The sequence below is a fragment of the Ursus americanus genome, chromosome 8 (genome assembly GCF_024610735.1).
Source record: "Ursus americanus isolate L20-20 chromosome 8, mUrsAme1.1.p, whole genome shotgun sequence".
Lineage (NCBI taxonomy): Eukaryota > Metazoa > Chordata > Mammalia > Carnivora > Ursidae > Ursus > Ursus americanus.
In genome coordinates, this window is record NC_142134.1 from 3,868,308 (window position 1) to 3,876,647 (window position 8,340).

Below are 8,340 nucleotides of genomic sequence, written 5' to 3' on the forward strand. Positions count from 1 at the left end.
TATGAGTCATGTTGGAAATGTATAGAGGCAGCCCTTTAAAACGAAGCATAGTTGCTCATAATGCTCCAAATAGCAATATTTCCTTTCAAACAGAGAATCACCAGGCTTCCTAAGGAAAGAAAGCAGTTTTTGCTTGAGATACAAGCAATGAACATGGGAAGTGCTTACACAGAGAACCCAGAACTGGTTTGAAAATGATTCAAGCTATGAAAACAAGTGTTTAGTGTGAAGACTTGTTGCATAAGGAAATGCCAATATTTATTTTTAGAAATGTCAGAGAATTTAGAAGGAACTTCAATCCCAATTAAAAAAAAATTTAATAAAGGAAAACTTCTCTTATTGATTGATTGAGTTCTGGACATAATTTTAATTTAGTATGATGTGTCTTCCTTAGACATAGGATTTCCCATATATGGGCAGAGGCAGGAATTGTAGTAGGACTAGCTGTACCCTGAAAGTCTAGGATCTGATAAGCCAAAATAATTTTTAAGGGTCAAAAAGTAGATATAAAAAATAAATTTTAGTACATAATCAAATAGGTGGGCCAGTGGATAATTGGATGAAGAATGACAAGCTGAGGTCCAGAAGCTATTAGACATGAGAGACATGTGGCAGTTTTAGAGGAAAAGAGTCTCAGACCTTAACTAAGGTGGAGATGCAAGACTACCGATCAGTACAAGGCCAGGCTTCATTTGAAGAGAAATGGAACGATAGACTAAAGCAGAGATTTTCAGAAGGGCAGTGCTGCACATCAAATAAGAATAGAAGGCAACTTTAATAACACCATTTCCAATCCTGTACAGGTGCTTTATTTCTGTTGTTGCTCCTCCTCCAGGCCACTCTTCTCCTTTCTTTTGTTTTACCACTCACATTACTGGAACAGGGTTCTGGTGCCTGTTTGGGAATTAAACTCAACTTTGCCACAGATTGCCTTTCTTGTGATTCCATTTAATCCTGGCTCACCGAAGCTCAATGGCGATTCTTTGAATACTGGAGTCTACCTGAATCCTGGACTTGGCACTGGATTATCTTCTCTTGACTCACTCTTGTCTATTGGCTTTTGGTGTAGGCAGCTCAGGATCTCTCATCTTCGGGTGGGGGGCTCTATACCCTCACAATTTCTCTCATGGGCTTACTCTCTGAACTGCCCCCCTCATGCCCTGTCTCCCAATGCTAGAGAGTGCCTTTCCATGGACATACCCAAAGATCAAAATTGACAGTCATTCAGATTCTGGGGAAATAGGACCAGGACCCAATTATTATATAATCCAACATTGGTAAATATCGATGATAGTAACAGCGGCCCAGGAACTAGGCCCTGTGCTAGGTGCTTTCCACAGCTTTACAAACTTATTTCTCTCAAACACCCAGGGTGTTAAATATATCATTCCATTTTTAAGGAAAAGGAAAATGAGATAACTTGCCCAAAGTCAGTACGTAGCAATCCAGGCTGCAAACCAGGCAGTCTGTCTCTAGGATTCACAATTTTTAACAGGCACGGGATCACAGCTATAACAAGAGAACACCGAACTTCATGCTGATAGCTTACTTAGTGACCTAGATTTCTAAATTAACTTTAGAGGAAACAGGATTGGTCTCAAAATTCTGGATATGCTAAACCTTCGAGTGACAGATATAGCTAACCTTAGACTTAGCTCAGCTGAGCCTCCAGATTTTTGCTAACTAGAAACAACGAGGCCTCCAGTCAATTTACCAGGAGCTTTCACTGCATGTGAGCAGGAAAAATCTTACTGGTTTCATCAGAAGATAGTGTGTCAGAAGCTAGCTAGATACTCACCAATCCTACTCCTCTTCTTGGACACATAGATAGGCTACGATTTACAGCCCCTGTAGTTCGGTTGGGGCTGTATGACTGGGTTCTGGACAACTCAGTGGGAATGTAAGTGATGTATCTGGCCTCTCAAACAACTTGCATGACCTTGATTCATGCTTTCTCTTGCTCTTCTTTTGTATGGCTGGAAAAGAAGAACTCTAAAATGACCCAAAGACACAATGGAAGAAGGCCATTTTCAAAGTCATTCTCTCAAGGACAGCTTTTTAGGAGAGGGCTGGACCTATGCGGAACTGTGTCAAGAACAAGTAATAAACGTCTTAAAAATTTGTTTTGCAAGTGTTAAGCCCCTGAGATTAGGGTTATTCGTTACAATAACTAAAGTTAATTTGCCCTAACTAAGGATGCCAGGCACTTCCTTGATGCAAAGAAACAGTATAACTCCTTGTAGAAACCGGTCCCCATCTGACCACTTTCTTCTTGGGTCTCTGGTATATTGGTACTTAAAGATTTGAGAGACACTGGGAGGACAGGAAAGCTGCTGCATTAAAACCCAAACAATTAAGCAGAGAACCCACTTTCTGCTTTGTTCTCACCAGAGAACAGGAATTGGGCCCTGTCCCTATTCTGCCCTGAATTATTTCTGAACAGAATTATGAAAATAACCATGCTCAGCATATGAGCAAACACGTCTTCTTACGGCATGTAAAGCTAGGGCGTGATCCGTTGTGGGATCAAACACCCTTTCCTCCCTCCCTGCATCTTCATTATATGGCTTACATCTCTGATTGGTCAGACTTGAAGACCCGGCTGATCCAGGGTACCCAATGGCAGAAGAGCTGAATAAGGACACTTGCGGCAAGCACTTTACACCCCAAGGCATCATGTACATTATGTTGTATGTCACTGTATCTAAACAAACAAACAAACTCAGAAACCAGTGGCTAGTTACAATGTCTAATGGATAGAGATATAAACTTGGGTCTGAGACCGGGGGCGGGGGGGGCACCGATAACTTCTCTTATATCCATGGAATACCCTGGGAAATAATATGCTGCTCGCAAGAAGTTTAGCAATTAGATGGGATGAACATAACACTGTTAAGGGAAAAAGAAGAAAACCAACTGTCCAGCCTAACGAAGCAAATCCATCCTCAGGTCCTCAGAGTGTTGCAAGAGTCACACCTAGATTGTTCTCGCATGTGGAAATGTCAAGAGTTAGCAAAGCTATTCACGGTATTACTTCCTTAGCATCCATTTTGTTTGGCCAAGTAGCCTGCGGGGGCTTTACCCTGACGCTAGCCCCTGTGCCGGTGCACGCCCTAGATAACAGCTGCAGAGTCACAAGCAAATAAAGTTCCTGACATCACTCCCCCGACTGCCCTTGCGCTCATCAGTTTCCCCAGCCTCCCAGCCCCTTAGATAAGACTCCACAGGGCTTACCCAAACCCCATTCCTTTGGTTTAAATTGAGCAATCTGTCCCTAGCCTGGGATCCCAAAGCACTCCACCAATGAACCCCATTTAGGCTTGTGCCTCGGTCCTGCCTCTCCCTGCTCTCTGCCTTGACCTCTCTGTGTGGCATATAGCATACTTCCTTCAGGATCTATGAGTAACAAACTTCTTTACTTCAATTCTTTCAATTTCTCTTGTGGTCTGTTGTTGAACCCTGGCTCACCATCTGGCACCCCGTGCTCCACTTAACAAATGTTACTTTAACAAAGCCATAACAGAAGGTCAGCAGTACTAAGATAAGAGAAAGAGGCAGAGAGAGAGGGAGGGAGAGAAATTGAAGAAACCATGAAGTGCCCTGTAAAAAATTCCAGTTACTGTTCTTTGGTATACTTTTAAGATGATTTATTCCTAATGGAAAGAAAACAAGCTATTTTCTTTTAGTCACAAAGGATAAAAGGTTATCTATGTCTAAATTTAGGAATGATACAAGTCAGTTGTGTGATGTAAGTCCTCTCCCAGGCAAAGAAGTGGCTATAAGTGGAATAAAGTCTTTTATATTCCCCCAAGAGTGCATTTCCTTATTCCAATATTAGAATCAACAATAGGGTCAACAGAGTCTAACAGGGCAGTAAGTGAGTAAACAGGAGATGCGTTGTCTATAAGAAAGAGGACATTTTGTGGCATAAGGAACACAATAAGTTGAAACTTTAAGAAACAATGAAGTTTAAAGAAGGCGATGCAAGGACTAAACTCTTTAACTAGCAATCATGCTTTAAGCTGGAGCATTTATACTAGAGATCCGGAAATGCTGACCTGACATTTGCTTTATTCTTTGTGACATGTTGACAGGTGCCCTTGGAAGAGCACATTTGAAATTTCACAAGTGCAGATGTGATCAGCAAGTTTGAGGGTTTTATTGATTTACTATTAATACCTTGCTATTTGCCATCTCCTTTTTAGCTACCAAGAAACAGATTTACTTATTCTTTGTGACTATTAATGTTTACTCTGCACGTAGGGCATATAGAAATCTCTTCTATTTCAGTCTATGAATACATTACATCTATCAATCATGGTAGACATTTAAATTGTCTTAAGACATTTACTATTATAGATAATCTCATCATGGACATTGCTGTGTATATCTCTTTGTGCACCTGTATAAGAGTTAATTTTAGTATTTAGTATTTAGTTAATTTAGTATTTACTAGAATTAATTTCAGTATATAGGGTAACAATCTAATTGGACGTACTTATTTACATTTTTCATATGCACAATCAGTTGTCCTAGCACCGTTTATAAAGTAACCTATCCTGCCCTTATTAGTTTCATATCTTATTTTACATATAGTACATTTCCCTATTCACTTGGGTTTATTTCTGGGTTTTCTCTAGTATTTTATCAGTTTTCTCTGTCTACCACTATGCCAAGATCACATTATCTTAAGTACTATAGTCTGTGAGGTAGCTGTTAAAGTGGCTGTGCCATGTTACATTCACGCCAGCAGTAAATGAGCTCCTATTTTCCCACATTCTTGCATTTGGTGTAGCCAGTGGTTTAGATTTTAGCCATTCTAATAGGCTTGTAGTGATATCTCATCATTGTTTAAATTTGAAATTTCCTAATGACATAAGAAGTTGAGCATATTTTTGTATATTTATTTGTCATCTATATATCTTCTTTGGTGTCTGTTAAGGTCTCTGGCTCATTCTTTAGGGAAGGCGTTTCTTTTCTTATTGTTGAGATTTAGGAGTTCATTTTGTCTTTTGGATACAAGTCCTTTATCAGATGGGCCTTTTCCAAATATTTCCTCCTACTCGATGGCTTGCCTTTTCATTCTCTTGAATGGAAAGTGTCTTCCATAGAGAAGATTTTTTTTCATCTGAACAAAGTCCAGATCATCATTTATTCTTTAGAGATTGTGCCCTTATTGTTGTATCTAAAGTCATTGTCAAACCTAATATTATCTTGCTCTTCTTCTGTTATCTTCTAGGAGGTTCACAGTGTTGTATTTTACATTTAGATTTATGATCCATTTTGAGTCAATTTTTGTGACAGGTGTAAGTTATGTGTCTATATTCATTTTTTTAATTTTATTTATTTTTTTGAGAGAGAGAGAGACCGAGAGAGAGAGAGAGAGAGAGCAGGGGGAGGGACAGAGGGAGAGAGAGAATCCTGAAGCAGACTCCCTACAGTGCAGAGCCCAGTGCAGACCTTGATCCCAGGACTCATGACCTGAGCTGAAATCAAGAGTTGGACGCTTAACTAACTGAGCCACCCATGGGCCCCTGTATTCATTTTTTTTACCTGTGGATGTCTAGTTCTTTCACCAGCATTAATTGAAAAGGCTGTCTTTGCTCTATTATATTGCTTTTGCTCCTTTGTCAATGATCAGTTGGCCATGTTTATGTGGCTCTGCTTCTAGGCTGTCTAGTTTGTTCTATTGATCTATTTATCTATTCTCTCACCAATACCAGACTGTCTTGATTACTGTAGCTTTATAGTAAGTCTTGAGGTCAGCTGATGTTAGTACTTCAACTTTGTTCTTTTCCACTAATATTGTGCCAGTTATTCTGGATATTTTGCTTCCCCATATAAACTTTAGAGTCAGCTTGTCAATATCTATAAAATAATTTGCAGGGATTTTGATTAGAATTGCATTGCATTTATAGATTAAGTTGGGAAGAACTAAGATTTTGACAATACTGAGTCCTTCTATCCATGAACATGGAATATATTTCTGTTTATTTAGTTCTTCTCTGATTTCTTTGGTCAAAGTTTTGTAGTTTCCCTCATATAGATCTTGTATATATTTTGTTAAATTTATACCTGAGTATTTTTTTAAGTGCTAATATAAGTGCTATTGTGTTTTTAGTTTCAAATCCTGGCACATATGGGAAGGTGATTAATTTTTGTAGATTAATCTTATGTCCTGCAATCTTGCTGTCATCACATATTCATTCCAGGAGGTTTTTTTGGTTTTTGGTTTTTGGTTTGAGATTTTCTCCATAAAAGATCATGTCATCTGGGAACAAAGATGGTTTATATTTCTTCCATCCTAATCAGTATACTTTTAATTTCCTTTTCTTGTTTTATTGTATTAGCTAGGATATCCAATATGTGATTGAAAAGGAGTGGTGAGAGAAGACATTCTTGCCTTGTACTTTAACTGGTAGAAAAACTTCTAGTTTCTCAACATTAAATCTGATGTTAACAGGGTATTTAAAAACTTTTCTTTATCAAATTGAGGAAATCCCCCCTCTATTCCTAGTTTACTAGGAATTTTTTATCATAAGTGGGCATTAGATTTTTATCAACGCTTTTTCTGCATGTATTGAAATGATCATGAGATTTTTATTCTTCAGTCTGTTGATGTGCTGGATAACAGTCACTGATTTTCAAGTGTTGAACCATATTATAAATGTTACATACTTGAAATGAATCTCATTTGTACATTGCGTGTAATTCATTTTATATATTATTAGATTTGTTTTCGATAACATTTTGTTGTGGATTTTTGCATCTATGTTCATGAGAAATAACGATGTAGGTTTCTTTCGTCACAATGTCTTTGTCTGGTTTTGGTATCAGGGTCATGCTGGCTTCCTGTGAGGAAGCATTCCCTCTTCTTCTATATTTTGGAAGAGATTACAGAGAATTGGTATAATTTCTTTCTTAACTATTTGGTAGAATTCCCAATTATACAATTAAGGTTTTTCTTCCACATCACTAGTTCTGGTGTGGGTTGATGCTCATGGGTAACAATAAGCTGTAATTCTCCAAATGTCTATCTGTCTCTTCAGTTTTGGGGTCAGTGGTTTGCCCTATGACTTCAGCTCTTTGAAGGATCTAAGAAGAGTTGTTGATTTTCAGTTTGTTCCGTTTTTTATTTGCTGTTAGGATGATGTGATGACTTCTAAGCTCTTTATGTGCTGGACTACGAACTAGAAGTTCTTAATGTTATTTTTAACATGAAATATTGGATATTTTTACAGCTAATAAAATAGATTTTTACAGCTTTCTTACAGTTTTTTTTTTCAGTTAGTAGTTAATTAAGCTTACTTACATATTTTTGAATTTTTGTGGACAGCATTCTTTCTTGTATATCATGATTTCCCTCTGGGTTCAATCTTTATTTTGCTTAAGTACATCCCTTAATTAACTTTTTAACAAGGGACTGTGGGTGGTGAAATGTCTTGATTTATTTTAATACCTAAAAATATCTTTATTTTCTTTGATTTTGTTTTGTTTTGTTTTGGCATAGCTCTAAAAAAACTTAGGGCTGCAAGTGTGTTTGAAGTGTTGATGATCAATGTGTCCTGTAATTCACATTAATCTCACAGCTAGCTGTGTTCTTCATCTGCCCATGAGCTAAGCGATCAATTGCTGAGTCATATTGCCTTGATTTTTAAATAACAGTATAACTGGGCTTATAATTCTAGGTTCATAGTTATTTTCCTCCAGAAAGTCGAAAGTATTTCTCCATTTGTTCTGGCTGTTTATTTCTTGCATGATATTAGGGATATTTCAAATCTAGTTACAAATGGAAGAAATGGTTTAACTTTTTTACTGGTCTTGGCTTCAAGTAGTAAGTCTAGATCTCGTCTTCATCTGACTTAGAGCACTTTTAATATGAAGCCTCACAGACCAATGGCTTTAGCCATGCTCTCCAATTTTTTTTCCTATTTTTTTCTGTTTTAATCCACAAAATTGTGCATATGCTTTTAAAATCCAACATTTCCACTTGGTTTTGTTTGTCTTCTCTTTTTTATCATTCGCACACACTTGAATCAGAAGTTTGCCTCAGTTTACTACTTCATCTGTAGCAGACTTTGAATTATATTTCTAAAAAGTATATGGCCACGTTACACCTCTGCTTAAAATATGTTTTTAGCTTTCCTTAAGATTCATGTTTATAACTTTTAATATGGCACACAAAACTTTCCAAAATCTGACCCCTGATTAAGCTTACAGCCTCATCTCGTACCATCCCCTTGTATCCATGCTTTATTCTAGACATACTAAGTTTCCTCCTAGTTTAAAAATATTCATTATGTCAAGTACCTGAGACTTGGCAGCTGTTGACTTTTTGTC

General features: G+C 37.6%; 1 pseudogene; it reads right to left on the bottom strand.

Annotated features, from left to right (window-relative positions):
• Positions 1–7,490: 7,490 nt before the first annotated feature.
• Positions 7,491–7,641, bottom strand: LOC148109514 (5.8S ribosomal RNA; annotated as a pseudogene).
• Between the last annotated feature and the right edge of the window lie 699 nt (positions 7,642–8,340).